Genomic DNA, 17,115 nt, shown 5'->3' with positions numbered 1-17,115 from the left:
ATTGTATAGAAAGCCAGTGAGGAGAGTTTTAAAAATACTAATTTTTAAAATTTTCCGCAGAATAAATAATTATTCCCTAAGCAGCTGATTTAAAACAACAACCAAATAAACCCCGAAAAAAAAGGCATGTGAAATATGGCCCATTTCACAAACAGAATAACACTTCATGTGGGTGAGAGGGACCTGGCATTTCCGTCTCTTCATAGGCTTGAAATGGAAATGATGTTTTGCAAAGGATGTGCATGAATATATTTATTCTGCACCCAAGGAAGGATGTACAATCTGTACATGCAGTCCTGATTTTCAGTTTAATTAGGTAACCATACTTGCCTTAAGGAACGAGTGTTGTTTATAAGAATTATTCTGTATTAGAATATGCATAGTTCTTAAAATATGCTTGCTGTTTCTGACGTTGGTACGGCTGAGGCCTTGTTCATAGCCACTCGTGAGTGTATAATACATGAGTAACTCAGAAGGGTGGCACTGTGGAGCCTCGTGGGATATCCCCACGAGGTAGTCTGCTGGCAGGTACGTTCGCAGGTTGAGGACACAAAGCGGTGGCATCTCGTTGATGGTGTAGCTGTCAGTGCGCTGCCTCAGCGGTGAAGCAGATCATCGCAGTCGCTTGGCACTGGTGGCTGCTGGCTTGAGAGCGAGCTGGATAGTCGTGTGCCTACATTTGAAGCTGTGTCTCACCTCCAGCTGTAGTCAGTGATGATGTGATCAGGCCAGTCGGTAGAGTTTGGCCTCTCTGACCAAATGGACATGTCTTTTGAGAAGAGCTGGATTGCTCTCGACTCCACGTGCCTCAGTGTAGAAACACACGATGAGGTGGGACCAAGTACCTCTCCCCTGTGTCTAGTGATAGCTGGTAGAAATGCTTATTTCGGTCTTCTGAAAGCAACACCGCATTTCCATTCTAATGCTAGAAGTTAGGAACCTGGATGCTTTTGAGTTACGAACGGCTGCTCCTGGTTGTTAATGCGAGGCATACAGCATATACAGACAACACCCGAGTTTTGTCTTTGATTGCTTAGGTGGTTATATAAGTTTGTACAATGGAGTATGACTCTATAAGATAGCTTTAGTGACATTTAGAGTGCAGGGATTCCTATATGGTTAGAAAATGTCTCTGTCTGAAAGCATATTATATACTGTTGGGAGGTACCTATGTTTATACATAGGTGTCGTTACCCCAAAGCATTACCTTGCCCAAAATAAAAATTCATAACTGGTGATCTGGATTGCCTACTGATGGTTACTGATACTTTTAAAACATGTCACAATAACATACAAACACCAGAGATGTTCAGATGTTACCTTGAAGTTGCTGCAAAAGGAATTTTCTGTAATTGTCAATGTGGCAATAATGCAACAATAAAGCATGAAGTTGTATGTCGGGCTCTTTTTTTTCTGTAAGTACAATGCAAAAAAGCAGGGTGTGGTTTTGTGTGGTTTATGGGGTTTTATTACAGAATGCTGCACGACTAATCAATGTTTTATAGATAATGAGATTTATTAGGGAATTTAATGACACAATGGATGAGCTGTTTTGGATGGTCCAGTCTCATTTGAAATAAAAGCTAGATGCTACCGGCTAATAAACAAGGCTCTGGGAAGACCTTATTGCACCTTCCAGTACCTGAAGGGGCCTACAAGGAAGCTGGGGGGGGACTTTTTACAAGGGCCTGTAGTGACAGGACAAGGGGTAATGGGTTTAAATTGAAAGTGGGAAGATGTAGATTGGATATAAGGAGCAAGTTCTTCCCGGAGAGGGTGGTGAGGCACTGGAACAGGTTGCCCAGAGAAGCTGTGGATGCCCCATCCCTGGAAGTGTTCAAGGCCAGGCTGGATGAGGCTTTGAGCAACCTGGTCTAGTGGAAGGTGTCCCTGCCCATGGCAGGGGGGTTGGAGCTAGATGGTCTTTAAGGCCCCCTCAACCCAAACCACTCTATGAGTCTATGGGATTTGCTGTATTCCACTATGAATTTGGAGATCCTCACTTGATCTTTGCAAAGCTATATAATCTAAGCCTCGTAATAAATCAGTATGGTAAAGGAAATGAAATGTAACATTTCTCATTGCTTTTCTAGTTCTAACCTTCTTTTTGAAAAATACTGTATTGTATTTAGAAGGAGTGGCAAGCTTCTTGTAAAACAAATATATGTGATACAGTGCAGATATGATAGATTTACTTCCCTGGGACCATGACCCTGCTATCAGCAGTATTGAAAATGTTATTAGTAACTAGAAATAAATTACTTCTAGTTTCAGCAGTATGGATTACCTTTCTGTCGTCAGATGTCTTGAAATGTAAGTCCTGGACTTTTATCCATGGTAGTATGATCATCACATGCTCCTGGCTGTTCAGTGGAAATATTCACAGCAATCTGTTTCATACAGTGGTGAAGGGGATGGATCAGACATAAGTTTTTGTCCCTTTGGAATAACTTTATTTTGAATACCCACTATCTTCACGGAGGAAGGAAGTATGGGATTTATAAACCACTTCTCGTGTCCCCTTCGGATTTGGGTATATCAAGTTTAAAATGAGATTTAAGTCTAGGCCAGTGCCTTAGCTATAGGATTAAGGTACCTTAATTGCATTTTAGAAAACGTGGAGATGTCAGTAAGGGAATGGCTACTTTTACAGCAGGAAGGGATGTTGCTGGTCAGATGCTGCAGTGCTGTGAAGAATGAAGAAAATAAATCTCTACTTTAGTTGAATTTATTTCCACACAAACCTCCTCCCTCACAAAATAAAGACAAATATAACTGGTTACAGCTAGCATTATCTGCTCAGCCAGTAAAAGAGGAACCCAATTCCATAGTGATTGGAGGAGCCTCGATGAGAAGAAGCTGAGGCAAGTCCACAGCACTAAATCTTCAGGGGAGTTCGTCAACAGGTGGGTAAAATAAATCTGCACTGTAGCTGTAGCCCTTGGTAAGTGCTGTGTATGATTGCATTACGTATAATTAGTAAAGGTAATTACCAAGTACCTGATTTGCTTTCCTGAAGAATTTTTTTTTACCTCAAAATTTCTCTATCACACCTCTGGTGTGCACACACTTAGGAAGGTGGAGGTCTGTATTTGGCTTGTTGCTGTGTTCTTGCATCTCCTTCAAGAGAGTGTATTTTTTGGTTTTCCTTATCCCCCACCAGAGAAGAGACCGCACCTTGTGTATACTACTTTTTGAGTCTTCTCATACATGGCAGCACTAGTATTTAGATGGGAAGTATTTCATTCCATAGTACATCATGCTCAGGGAAGAGGTGAGGAGGGGGTCCAGTCGCCATTACTCTCTCCCTGACTCTCTCTGGTTCACTCCCGTACGCCTGCTAATCCTCACCCTGACTCCTGCGTTAGCTGCTTCGCTAACTCCTGTGCTGGCTGGTTTGTGAGGGAGTTGGTGGGTTGGTTTAGTTTTCCCGGTCTGCTATCGCTGATAGGGTTTGTTTGGAATCTGCTGTGACAGCGCTCGGGCTCCAGCCCTTGAGCTGCTGATCTTGGGCTGCGATCGCTCTCGGGCTGCGGCTCTTGGGCTCTGACTCTCACTACTCAGCACCTGGTTGTGCATTCGTCAGTGGGTGGTGAGCAACTGTATTGTAATCGTATAATATTGTATCATATGTTCTATTTCCTACTATTTTAATTACTTCTTAGTAGTAGTATTTATATGTATTAATTTATATTCAATTAGTAAATAGTTCTTATCTCAATTTTACGAGCTTCCTTACTTCTTTTTCCCTCCAATTCTCCCCCTCCACTGGAGGAGGAGAGAGGTAATCTGTGAGAGTGGCTTCATGGTACTTTGCTAGCCAGAGTTAAACCACAACAGGATGTCATGTATTACTGCTTGGAGCTGATGGGCATGCATGGATGCTGATGATTTTTGTGGAAAACACGCTCCCAGCACTTTGCCAGGGACAAAACTGAAAGATGGATACTAAAGCCATGGCAAGTGTAGATCTTGCAAGTGACCTTGAAAGAAGCCTTGTAATATAATCTCTGCTGCCCAGCTTGTGTTGGAGATATATTTAGAAAACTCGAGTGGCTGGCGTTCTGTAGGTCACTCGCAGCTTTAGGAAAAGAAAAGCATTTGTAATCCACAGTGATTCTAAGGATTATGAAAACCGTTTAGCTGTTAACGAGCTGTGAGCTCTCTACAGCCAGCAGTGAGGACACGTGCGTTACCTTCGGTGTATTCTCACAACGTTATGCCTAAAGCTGCTTCAGCAAAACGGTCTCTCTGTTTCTTCCTGGCTGAGAAACAAGCGGCAGGTTATGAAGGTGTGTAAAATAACTTCTGACCAGCTGGTTTGGGTTGGCTGTCTCGGGCGCCAATGGATGTCTGATACCATGTTCAGAAGGATAATGACATCACTTTCTAATATATGGAGGAGCAGGTGTGGAACAGCAGTAGGGGTAGTAGTCTTGAGCCAGCCAGGACAGAGCAGACATATAGGCCTGGTCTTTTTTCACTTCCCTCTTGTCCCTGGCATCTGATACCAGAGTATCATAGAGGCGTGAGTAGACCTCTGGTTCTTGGCAGGTCTGTCCCCAGCGTCAGGGTGGGCCAGCTGGGTTTGTAACGCAGTCAGGAGGAATTCTGAGGAAGCTAAAGGTCTGGTAGCTCTCTCTCCTGAAGACCAGCAGGCCAGGGCACATGCCGATGGAATGTTGCTCACTTAATTTTATTTGTTTGATGTGTTTAAATCTGCAGGGAACAGGAGCTGTGACTAAAGCAGTAAACCCTCAAGTGTTAAAACCAGAATAGTAAGTGGATCAGCACAGAAGTGGATTCAGTTGTGCTCTGTGAAACTGTTGTTAGAAGATGGTGAGAAAAAAGAAACTGAGCTATCCTCTCATTTCAGAACTGGATACTGACCGTTTCTTACGCCGTTCAGTGACCTCAATTTCCACTGCCTAATTATATACTGAAAGTACAATTCATTGATTGGTAAATCTACATGTTCTTGAATCTTTCTGCATTAGAGAGACCTTTGGAAGAGGAAAATCTGCAAATGCAAACATATTTTAATAAACTTCTGGTTCTTTTAACCTACAAGATTTAGTATTAATTTGCTGGCTGCAAAAGCCAGCTCTGGGTGTATGCACATGTAGGATGTGGAACTGAGATGTATTCTAGGTGAACTGAGACATAATTAATATTCGTGTGTGTGTGTGTGTACCTACAAAGAGAGAGAACAATTTTAGAATCTAAAATCTAATATTTTATTCATCTCAAAGGCATTAAGCAATGTGAGATCAGATTCCTTGGAACACACAGTTGGAGTGAACACCTTTCATATCCTTTTTGCAGGTAGCTTTTCACTGTGTTGAACAACTAAGTAAAAAAACAAAAAACAAACCAAAAAAACCCACAAAAAAACAACCAAAAAACACCACAAAACTACATTGGAAGCTGATTCCTTACCTAATTCCTAGTCTCTGGACAAAAGATAATGAATAGAAAATGCAAGAATTCTCCTATAGGGCACGATTTATCACCCAGAACAGAATAAACATTACCTTTCTGCTTATGTGACAATTGTGACAGCTGGAGGGGTCTGGAATGAAAGGCTGAAGCCTTAAATAAGCCTTTCAATTAGGAGGATCTTCATTAAACACACACAGCCTCACTTTTCACCACGCCGAACAGCTCCTACAACGTACATGCTGGAAACCTCTACTTCGTAGTACAAGAGCTCTCCTTTGCGTGCTCATAGCTGGTTCACCATTAGCCAACCGTTGCTCAGATAAATATTTATGGAAAGTGTAGAGCGTGTTCTGACTATTTATCATGACTTAAAATATTCCTCTCTCCTAGGTTTGTATGTTTAGTTTGTTTACCGACGCTGGTTTTTAGCTAGCTGCAGCATGTCACCCACCCTCTGATGGTCGCTCCTTGGCAACAGGTATGACTTCGTTCAGTGGGAGCAGCTTAAAAGGCGGAATCTGTACCTTAAAAAAGGTATAGAAAATGTTGCCAGTGGCATCTAAGTAGATCTTTCCTGGGAGGTTTAGGATTCCTACAGTTGTATGTTCCTTTAAGGCAGGTTATTTTCTGAGAATTTCTTTTCTTTGGAAAAATCCCAGATTATTTTCCTCAGAAGAAGGATCACCTGTATATGTAGTGCTCTTGGCTGGAATAGCAAGTTTAGGAAAAAAAGATGGTATGAGTGAAAACCTGCGTTATTTTGAAAACAATTGAACAAAATGCTTCAGAGTAAATTACCTTACTAGATAAGAAGGGGAAAAAAATCACTATTATAACACGCAAACGTACATGTACACCTTTACATACACATGTTGCATAAATCAGTATTACCTGATTTTAATAAGTAGGGGAAAAATGTCCTAATTTTGCAATTTCTAACAAGCGAGCGTACAATATGTTCCGGCAGAAACAGACACCAGCTCTACCACAGCTATTCTTGGAGGAACGATACAAACTCCATGTTAATTTACAAAACTAGTCCCAGGGTCACTGCTCTGCAGTTTCTCCTTTACTTACGTGTTGCTTTGCCTATACTCTAAGGAGACTGCAATGCAATTGGCAAGATACCCGCTCACCCTGGAGATGCTGTTGAAATGCCTTTAATGGTCAGAATCGAGCAGGAACTTCACTCTTGATTTAGTGCCCTTATGTTCTTAAAATACAAATATTTCTGTGGCCGTTTGTAAGGAGCTGAGATTATGGAGTGAAAAGATTAAAGCACAGCACTTCAGGAAGAAAAGATGTACCAATTACCCTGAGAAGCAATTCTAAATAGCATTAGTGACCTAGCACTACTGCTCTGAAAGGTGTCTAAATAAAGATGGCATCTTTGTGCTCATTATGGGCCACCGCATTTTCATAGCTTATTATAGGTACTCAAGGTAAAATGCTGGAGCTGATGTAAGTGGAGAATATTACTTTGATAGCATTAGAGTTCTAATGGGTAATATCAGCTACAAGCAATGAAGGCGAGCCCTGTGTATTTTCAGCCATATTTGCTGCCATTAATACCAACAGAGATGAAGACTTTTTGCTTTCCATCAGCTGTGCAGCAAAAGCTCGTCAGGTGCAAAAGGAGAGGTGAACTTGGCTTCACTCTGCAAACTTAACGGAAATGCTTCTTAAGAACAACTCTTCGATCCCAGTGCTGCTTGCTGACGGCGTCTACTGGAGTTGGCTGGGGCATCGCTTCGGTGCCATCAGTGTGGATTTGGGGGAGACTTTTTCTGGCTTCACAGCCTTTCCCATCGGCAATGAGGGAGTAAAGAAAGAGAGGCAGAGAGAGAAAGATTCTACAGAAGAATAGGAGGAGGGATGTCACTTGTAAGCAAAACCTGTTGGCTCTGGACTTGCTCAGATTCAGCAGTGTATCTGTCTGTAACACGTAGGCCTGTCCGATCTGCTGGCATCGCACTTCCCAGAGCTGCCACTCTCATGGACAGGCTGTCATGCCACGCCGTGGCCTGGCTTCTGCACAGAATCACAGAATGGTTTGGGTTGGAAGGGACCTTAAAGATCATCTAGTTCCAACCCCTCCACCATGGATAGGGACACCCTCCACTAGACCAGGTTGCTCAAAGCCTCATCCAGCCTGGCCTTGAACACTTCCAGGGATGGGGCATCCACAGCTTCTCTGGGCAACCTGTTCCAGTGCCTCACCACCCTCTCCGTGAAGAACTTCTTCCTGATATCCAATCTAACCCTCCCCACTTTCAATTTAAACCCGTTACCCCTTGTCCTGTCACTACAGGCCCTCGTAAAAAGTCCCCCCCAGCTTCCTTGTAGCCCCTTCAGGTACTGGAAGGGGCAATAAGGTCTCCCCGGAGCCTTCTCTTCTCCAGGCTGAACAAGCCCAACTCTCTCAGCCTGTCCCCATAGCAGAGGGGCTCCAGCCCTCTGAGCACCACTCCAGCCCTATCATCATCAATCGTTTGCATGGGCCTTGCAAACTCCCAGACTGAATTTGTATCGCTGAATTTGGTAACACTGGTGGTGTTCCGTGGTGGGCTTTTCAGAGGCCTGCCCAGGGGTGGGGAGGTGCCTACAAGTAGTGGCTGGGGAGAGCCATCGAGCTGAACATGCATCTTTTCACTCCCTAAAACTGCCACTGAATGCTGAGGGTCAGGTCAGGACTTCCCGTAGATTAACTGAGGAATGCTTCAGCACGTGGACAGAATCTGGGGAAGACAGTAAGGAAAAATCATGGTAGCAGCTGGTGTGATCTAACCTTGGTATTTTGAGAGGGAAATGCTACAGCCTTCTTGGAAATGCGTCCTGGAAACGTTGAAGTAACCAAATAGTTACTCAAAGAAAAGGCTTTTCAAGGCTGCCTTTGAGCACCAGCAAAACCTAAAAGAAGTTATGAAGTATCAGAAAGTGATTTTGGGTGTTCTCAACAGCCTTTCATGTTGGAGGTGGGTCTCCCTGTGTTGTTCTGTCCCGGTCAGGTACATGGATGATGCAGTGGATCTTACCCAGAGACCAGAATATGATCTCCGCGCCCTTCCTTAGACAGGGTCTCTGAGGTTTACATGCAAATGTGATTGATGGTGGAGTTTGGAGGGCCACTGCCAGGGACAGTTCTCAGGGCGCTGCCTTGCATGGTCTTTGGGGCTCAGACAGATTGTGCTCCAGCACGTGGGGCGTTTTCTGGTGACCATGGCATCCAGCCGTCAGGCATGATTCTTCAGGAGAGCCTGTTAAGGCTTGTTGCTGGTGAACAGCTGATGGGAGAGGGGGGAACAAGAGTGTTTTGTTCTGGACCATGGGATATGTTTTGAGTTTGTGCCAGACATAAAATATGTGGGGCTACACACCACGCGTGCCTGCGTCTGCTGGTGATGCTTGCGAGTGACCTAATAAAAGCACACCCTGAGTCCCTCAGTGAGCTGTGTTTACAGCAATCCCTATGGCATGGATGTGGACTCAGATTTTAAAGGATCTGGATTTCTAGCCCATTTCAGCGGGCTTTTGTTATCTTTCATGCAAATTGATTGCTTACTAGTAAAATGCTGGCAGTCATTGCTACAATTTAATAGGGTTTGCCTGTGAAAACAGATGGGAAAAAGCCTTTAAATAGCTACATGGCTTGCCAGCATCCCAGCATTCCCTGCCCAACTCAGTGGGTATTTTCTCAACGAAAAAACACCCATATAATTCAAATCAGAAGAAACACTTTGCAAGGAACCCTAGGAAAGTTATGTGCGGCTGCTGAAGTATTTCAAAGGTGCAGACCTTGCTGCAGCAGTCTGGGTGCCACTTGTTGCTCAAGAATTCCCACTTCCCTTCTTTCCCACCACTGTGGTTTTCTTGATCCCATCTTGAAAATGTCAGCAGTGTAACCGGTGCGTTGATATATGGATTTGCAGGCTGCCTGAAACTATCTCTGAGAAAAAAAATTACTCTTCATGCCAAGAACATGGGATTGTTGGCCCCAAAACCCGAAGTTGGCAATTGGCAGCATCATTAATATTTAGGCAGGGTAAAATGCATTCAAAATTCATACCAAAATAAGATGTCTGATGACTGTACTGACTGTAGTATTTTTTTTTTCTATATTTAGTTCAATAACTTTGTATAAATAGGACGAAAGTGCTGTGTTTCCTCCAGCCTGTGACAGGGTTGGGGCTTAGCTGGCTGTGGGCCCCCCAGGCCCTGGTTTGCTACCTTTTGCATCATCCTCGCTTGTGATTCTCAGTGCCTAGGAAGCTTTTACAGTCCCACCCAAAAATCACCTGCGTCTGCTCTGTTTCTGGACAAATTCCAAAGGGCTAAGACAAGCTGATGCTTGAACACTGCACTGCCTGTTTAAAAAACAATCTTGCCCAGACCAGAAGTGGTGAAATATCTGCTCTTCTCCTATAGAATTTATCAGTGTGTGCTCAGAGCATCTTGTACTCGATTCATGAGCTTTTTTATCAGATAGTCAGGTTGGGCTTGACAACTGTGACATGACAGGCATGCCTGCTCTGGCAAGGGGGAGGCAACTTTCAGGCGATGGAAATGCTGCTTTCTTCTGCTCTTCCCTGGTCCTAGAAATCCAAAGCCAAATTTCAGTGAGTGCAAACCCACAAATGTGTATAAGATTTGTGTCCATACTTTAACAGGATTTTTTAATAACTCTGGTGTGAAATTATCACTGTTAAATTAGGAACTGGCTTTCTTTGACCTGCTGCTGCTGCCACCCATCCCTCGTCTCTTCTCCTGCCCCAGGTTCATTTGAATTCCTTCTAAGGGTCGTTCCTGATGTGCCTTCTCAGCTGGCACGAAGCTTTCAGACGAGCCCAGCTAATGGGAAACAGCAACACAGGGATTTCATAGTATTTAGACTGAACGCACCTGGCTTTTGCTTTCATAACTTTGGAAATCTGTTAAAAAGCCCACTGGAAGTTCCAAAAGCTGGAGCTCTTCAGAAAAGTAGAATGTGATGGTGGTAGATGATGCAAAACTTCTACTTTTGCCTTTCCAGGCAAAGCTTTCAGTGTACTTTTTGCTATACAGCAAATGCTCAAATACTAAGGAAAGCACTTGGTGGGAAAAACAGGACAAAGACATCATCCTGTTGCTTCGAGGGAAGTACTTTTTTGGGGTTTTTTTTATCCCCTGGGTTTTGAAGGATGATACCTTTAATGGTATGTATCTATACTGCAGGGAATGCATGAGCACTCTCTCACTGTTTTGACTTTGGAAGCTGTATGGGTTCAGCTGCCCTTCTCCAGTCGAGAGCAGCAGATGACCCTCCAGCAGATGATCCTCGTGCCTCATGTCTCCAGCCTCATCGTCACGTGGCACCTGCAGACTACCCTGGGGATCGCCCCAGGCTCCCCTCTGGCCCCTCCCATCCAAACTGTCTCTACTGTCTGTAAAGAACTTTACTTCGTTTTCCAAAGCCCACAGATGACGTGCTCAGTTTCCTTGATTGACATAGTTTTCATTATGTGCTGGGTTTTCCCACCCATCCTTTTCCCTCATCACCTGATAACCAAGAGCTGCCCTTGAGTCAGCTTGAGATTTAGGAAAATATTAGTGTTGAATGGATGGGGAAACTGAGGCACAGAGGAAACAAGCAAGCCTGGCTGGAACAAGCCCTGCACTCGATCCAGTGCGTGCCAACACAGGCAATTCCTGGATGGTGATGTTGGCTTTAATCTGTTTTGTTCCCTCGGTGTTTTCTTCAGCCATATACCCTATGGTGGTGGCTACCTTTCTCTCATCCAACCTCACGTGCTCTGCTTTGGCCGTATCGTAGCTGACTGGTGTAGAACACGCAGCTCTTCACAACGGCTTCATGATGTTGCTTTTTCAATTTAGATAATTCTTGCCCTGAGGAAAAACCCCTCAATCACCTAAAAGTAGGGTGACCGATATAGCACGTCCTGTGTCCTGGGATAATGGTCTTAGAAGGGAATGAGCCAGAGCTTGCCTACCATGTTTCTAGATTTTGCCCACCGTGTTTGTAGATTTTCTGTGGGTTTTTTTCTTTCTTGTACAGGTAGACACATCCTGAAGGTGAGACTCTGTTTAATAACCCAAAATAGCTACAGTTATGGATGTGCTTTACACCTGGCAGTTGAAGAGCATACCTGGAGATAAAGAAGGAATAGAGGTCTCCAGGCAAGCCCCAAGCTTAGTGTCCGGGAGGTGGGCTGTTTGTCTGCAGTACATGGTTAAATCCCATGGCTGGCTTTCTCTACAAGCTGTGTTACGTAGGAGGTGGCCTTGGGAAAACCTGCAGACAGGGAATTACTATAATCCGTCCTGGATGTCACGAAAGCATGGATTAATATTTCATCTTCTGCCTCCGATTGTTGTCAGGCTCACTTTGTTCCTGAGCTGGGGCTGTGATCCTCAAAAGACAGCCTTGAATTAAAGATTAAGCCAGTGTTTTACTTGATGGAAGGGGAGTGGTTCCCTGCGGAGGACGGGGATGACGTGCTTCTTAACCAGCGCTGCATGCAGGGGTTTGAAGTTTCCCAAATCCAAATGACAGAGCCAAGCCGCCGCGTCATGCTGGGGTCTGTGCGAGGGGAAGGGTCTCTGGCAGTTGCAAGCCACGTTAATGAACGTCAGACTGGTAATTAGCCAACAGGGAGCAAGAGGCACGAACCCGCTCCACTGACACTGCCATCGACTCTGCTGTGTGTGAGAGAGCTCGTCGACGACAAACTGTAGAAGAGAAACAAGTGCTTCACCATCCTGTGGGCAAAATGAAAGCTGCAAGGAAACAGGGCTGGGTTGGCAGGGAGCTCAGGGCAGAGCCTCCCCCCAGGTCAAGGTTACGGCCCTCTGCCCGGCGGCAGGGCAGCACTCTCCATTAAAAATCAGTTTAGTTAAGCGGCCACAACTCCCTGGGTGGAAACTCTGATTTCAGGATGAATGATTTATATCATTTTGGTCTCGAGTTGATTCTGACTGATTAAGTCAAGTGAATATTAGCCTGGTTTAAACCAATCCAAGAGAACCTGTGTATATTTGTTCAGCTTAACTCTTCGCTGAAATCAGTTGAATTGTTTTGGGTTTGTTTGTTTGTTTTTTACTTTGTTTTTAAATATAGACAAGGCATCACCATGACACCTGGCTATTTTTTCTTTGGACAACTAACATGCAGTTCAGGTCCAGCACTTTATCCTTGGCTTCCGCTGAGCAGAACAGCTTGGACAGTCATGGAAACCTTAAGACAGTTCAGGGTATTTAAGGTTCATAAATGGGCAGGTTGTTGGGCCAGTGATTATCCAAGAAAGTGGAGAACCCAGTTTGAGAGTGCAACCAAAGCCAGTGCCTGTAAGTCACCGTGACTGAGATGACGGCTGTCACACAACGCAGCCCGGTTCCTGTGGCTCGGCAGTAGCCGGCTGAGTTTCTTCCAGCAAAGAGCAGGTGCAGACTCCCAGGACCATTGGTGCAGGAAACCCCATGTAAGCCCAAAAAGGCTCTTGCAGGAGGCTGCCTCATGGTGGATGGGAAACCCCAGGCAACCGCTGCTCACTCTGCCCAGGAATATTTAAAAAAAGGCTAATACAATCAATCATACAAAGAATAAACCCCACAGTTTTTCACAAAGTACAAGTGAAAAAGTGGTTGTGTAAAACATCTACAAAGTATTTTCTTAAGTGAGCATGTTAGTAAAATTCGAGTTTGCAAAACAATTTTGAAGAGCAAAACCAAGCAAAATTAATTTGACTAGTCTGTTCAGTTCTATTGCTCACCAAATGAGTTTTCTTTCATTTTGCTTATAACAATACACATCAGGAGGCTGAAGCTTATGGAGAAAGATGCCAGGTGGCCTAAGTGATCACTGACCAGACTGCATATCCCTTGCACGGAAACGGGGCAGAGCCTGGGTGACAGCTCTTCCACTACACTTCCCTGTGGAAGCAGCCCAGCTGATACTACAGCCTGCCTGCTTGCAATGCCGCTACGTTTGCGCACGCTTTTGAAGGGCTGTTGCCCCTTGGTTTGGAGGGGAACTTTCGGTGAGGCTGTTACGTAGCAGCATCGGTTATTGATTTGTGTCACGTCGGCGCTGTCGCACACCGACGCAGAGCATCCCCGCGTTACCCGCTTCTGCGAGAAGCTGGCGCTGCGTAACGGCAGCAAGCGCGAGGAAACCTTAGCTCCCGTTGCCGGATGTGGTTGGAAGGTAAATATTGTATCACCTTTTTCAGTAGAAGTCTGCGTTCCGCAGAAAGCGTCTTGGGTGGTTAACGCTGCCCTGAGCGGATTTTGGTTATTATGGCATCAAAAGCCGAAGTTACCAGACGCACGCACCTTCACACGCAACGGAGACCTGCGAGCAGTTGCTGCGCCCCTTCCTCGGTCCTCACGTCCGAGAGCTCGCTGCCCCAGCGGTGCCGTATGAGAAACCACCGCGCGCATCCGGGCTGGCACCTGCGGGCGCGGAATCTGCGCGTCTGCCTCCTGGGGGGTTGTGCTGGGTTTTTATTCGTTTGGGAGGAAGGGCTTGGACAAAGTAGCAAACTGTCATTCATGTCGGAAGCTGCTTGTGACAGGAAGGGGAAAACGAAAACCTGAGCCCATTTTCCTGACCTCTTCTGTTTTCCCAAGAGTGGACTCAAACAGCAGCATTTGGCCCACTAATTATCTACAAACCTCTGCACAGTTTCATAGCCGTAAAATAATGCTACAAACATAAATTCAAATGTGCCGGGAGAAGTGCCAAATTTAAACCTGACTAGGCAAAATTAATATGCATGATAACTTGAATTACCCCATGAAGTATGTTTTTTCACAGAATCCCCTTTCTCTTCCCATGCAAACGCTCTATAGTGTTCAGTGAAAAGGCAGCTGGTCGGTTTTCTCTTTGTAGCCTCCATATTACACCCTGAATGATTTGTTCCCCTTACAGAACAATTATTTCACACTAGCTTTCTTACAGACATCATTAATAGAATCATAGAATCATAGAGTCATAGAATGGTTTGGGTTGGAAGGGACCTTAAAGACCATCTAGTTCCAACCCCCCTGCCATGGGCAGGGACACCTTCCACTAGACCAGGTTGCTCAAAGCTTCATCCAGCCTGGCCTTGAACACTTCCAGGGATGGGGCATCCACAGCTTCTCTGGGCAACCTGTTAATGTATCTGAGTGCTTCGCATTAGCACCGGGAAGTGAGAGGCTTTTTATATGTATATATTTTATAAATATATAAACATATATGAATACATATAGATGTTATATATATGTAGCATTTATTACGTTATATAAGAATGATGTATGTATATGACAACGTTACTAATAGGTAGTTTTATAGGTATGGTTTAACATTTTATATAATTAATATAACCTAAGTATATAGCTCCATTACCTCTTGTCCACTCCTCCAGAGATTACCTCTGCCTGCTGTTAGCATTAGTTCAGCAGTTTTCAGTGACTTGGAATTCAAAGACTGAGTTGCAAAATTTACTGTAGGGGCAGTCTGTCCAGTTTTTGCTTGCCTTGAGAAGAAGCTGGCCGGCTGCTCAGCTGCTCTCTCTGCTGAACACACTCTCTGGGTGAGTAATTATCTAAGTAATGAAGAAGCTCTTTACATTACCCTAATGATTTTATGGGTTTGAAATTCTACCTGTGGTAATTTAAAAAGAAGAAAAATGTGAGGATAATTCCCATTCCTTACAAATCTTTCTGCTCTATTTTGCGGTTGAAGTCTCTGAGCAGCTCTGTTGCTGGTGCTTGTTTCATCTTTCCAAAGAGGGCTTTGGGATGGGGGTGGGCTTCCCTGAATATCTGCAAAGCAGCCCAAGCCCCTTGCCTTGGGGTCCAGAAGAGACACAAATACCTGTACGAGGGAGTTCACACAGCCAGATGTTTTTTGGAGCTGCCTAGCCTGTGCCTGGGATCTCTTCCAAGACAGTGCTTTGGGCACTGGCAGAGCCACCTGGCTCTGAGCAAGACCCTCTCACCCCTTCCCTCCCCTGCTGCCCCGCACTGGCTCCAGCGATTTTGTCTAGCCCACCAATCCAGCCAAATGGCAGGTTTGCCAGGGGCAAGCAGGAACGCAAGGGCAGGAGGAGAAGGACATGACGGCCTGTTCCAGCTTTTTGCCCACCTGTGGCCTCTGGGTATCTGACCAAGCTGTGGGGTCTCAAGTCATGCGGCACAATGAGCCAACCTGGCAAAACCAGGCTGTGTCGTGTGAATTACAGTAAAAAAAGAGAAAAGGCCATTGGCATATCCTGCTTATCAGGTCCTAATTTCAGTCACAGCTTTTGGAAATTTCCTGATGGAATGTAGATGTTTGAAAAAAAGAAATACTCTCAAAAAATGTTGCATATCTGTATGCCATTTTTCTATTCATGGTGGGTTTTTTACCAGCTGCTCTAGTATCTGACCCTTAGCAGGACAGCACGAGCATTCAGGACTATTAAGGAAAAGGCATTCAGTGAAGAGGCTCAGTGAGGATTTTTGTCAAGGTTTAAGGAACAGTTTTCACTGGCATAAAAACCCCCAGATGAACAATATACAGTGACATGAGGAGCCACTTACATGTAATTCTGTGTTCCTGACTGAAAAGCCTTCCATGAGGTTGGTCATCTCCCTTGCGACACCATGGATCTCCAGAGATGACAGCACAACGTCATTTTAGAGAATGTCGGGAAGCGCTTGGCATTTCACTTTTCACTGTCACTGTATGAAATCCCTGCTGCTTACTGCAAAAGGAAGTCAGCCCACCGGTCTGGGCGCTTCCCGGTAAGCGAGCATCAGATGGAGAGAGGCTTGGCCGTCCCATCAATGCTCCCAGTGTACCGAGACAAGCAGTGGCCGTGCGGGTAGACACAGCCCCTGCTCCCATTTCACTCAGGAGCATCATTCCCACTCACGTGCCACGTAGAAACCCTTCCTCCACCCTGGGGATCAGTGCCCCCTTCCCTTCCATGGGAGCATCCTTCTCCTCCAGCACTGCCGTGCCTTCCCTCAAGGGCTCCAGCTGCTGAGAGGTGCTGCCAAGGGCTGGCAGTCTTCTTTTTGGAGGTAAACTGTCCTGCTTGAGCAGCCAGGAGCGATCTGAAGGAAGTACAGCCTGCACTGCTTGGCGTTTCACACTTAGGGGCGTCTTGGGAAAAAAAAGCCCAACCAAACACAAACCAAACCACTCTCTCTGTGCTGAAATGCAGCCGAAATCAAATTCTTCTTGGCAGGAGCAGATCAAGGGGGGGTGGATGGCTGGAGGAGAGCCCAGCGTGCCTCCTCCCCCTCTACGGACTATTTGCCACAGGTTTCCAGAAGGAAGTTTAGTAGGAGTTCTGCCCGCTGCAGCCTTCAGACAGACGATTTAAAAAGCAAGCGAGAGGCACGGCAGTTTGGGTGAGAACGGTGATGGGATGGGGTGTGGGGTGCAAGACGGCCGGGGGTAGTGCAGCGAGGAAGCAGGGGAGGAAGGCAATGAGGAGACAGGGACCTGTGCCTGCACTTCCCAACCTAGCCAGCGCCAAGCTTTACACGGATGCACAAGAGGCAGCCGCAGCATCCGTAAGGATGGTGGGAGACTGCCTGCTTGCAGCTGAGCAACGTGGCTGCGGGTCATCAAAGCAACGACGTCGCTCTCCACCGAGATGGCCAGACGAAGCCCGATGTCGGGGCAGGTGCGGGGGGTGT

The sequence above is a fragment of the Eurypyga helias genome, unplaced genomic scaffold (genome assembly GCF_000690775.1).
Source record: "Eurypyga helias isolate BGI_N326 unplaced genomic scaffold, ASM69077v1 scaffold11310, whole genome shotgun sequence".
Classification (NCBI taxonomy): Eukaryota; Metazoa; Chordata; class Aves; order Eurypygiformes; family Eurypygidae; genus Eurypyga; species Eurypyga helias.
This window is presented reverse-complemented; position numbering follows the sequence as displayed.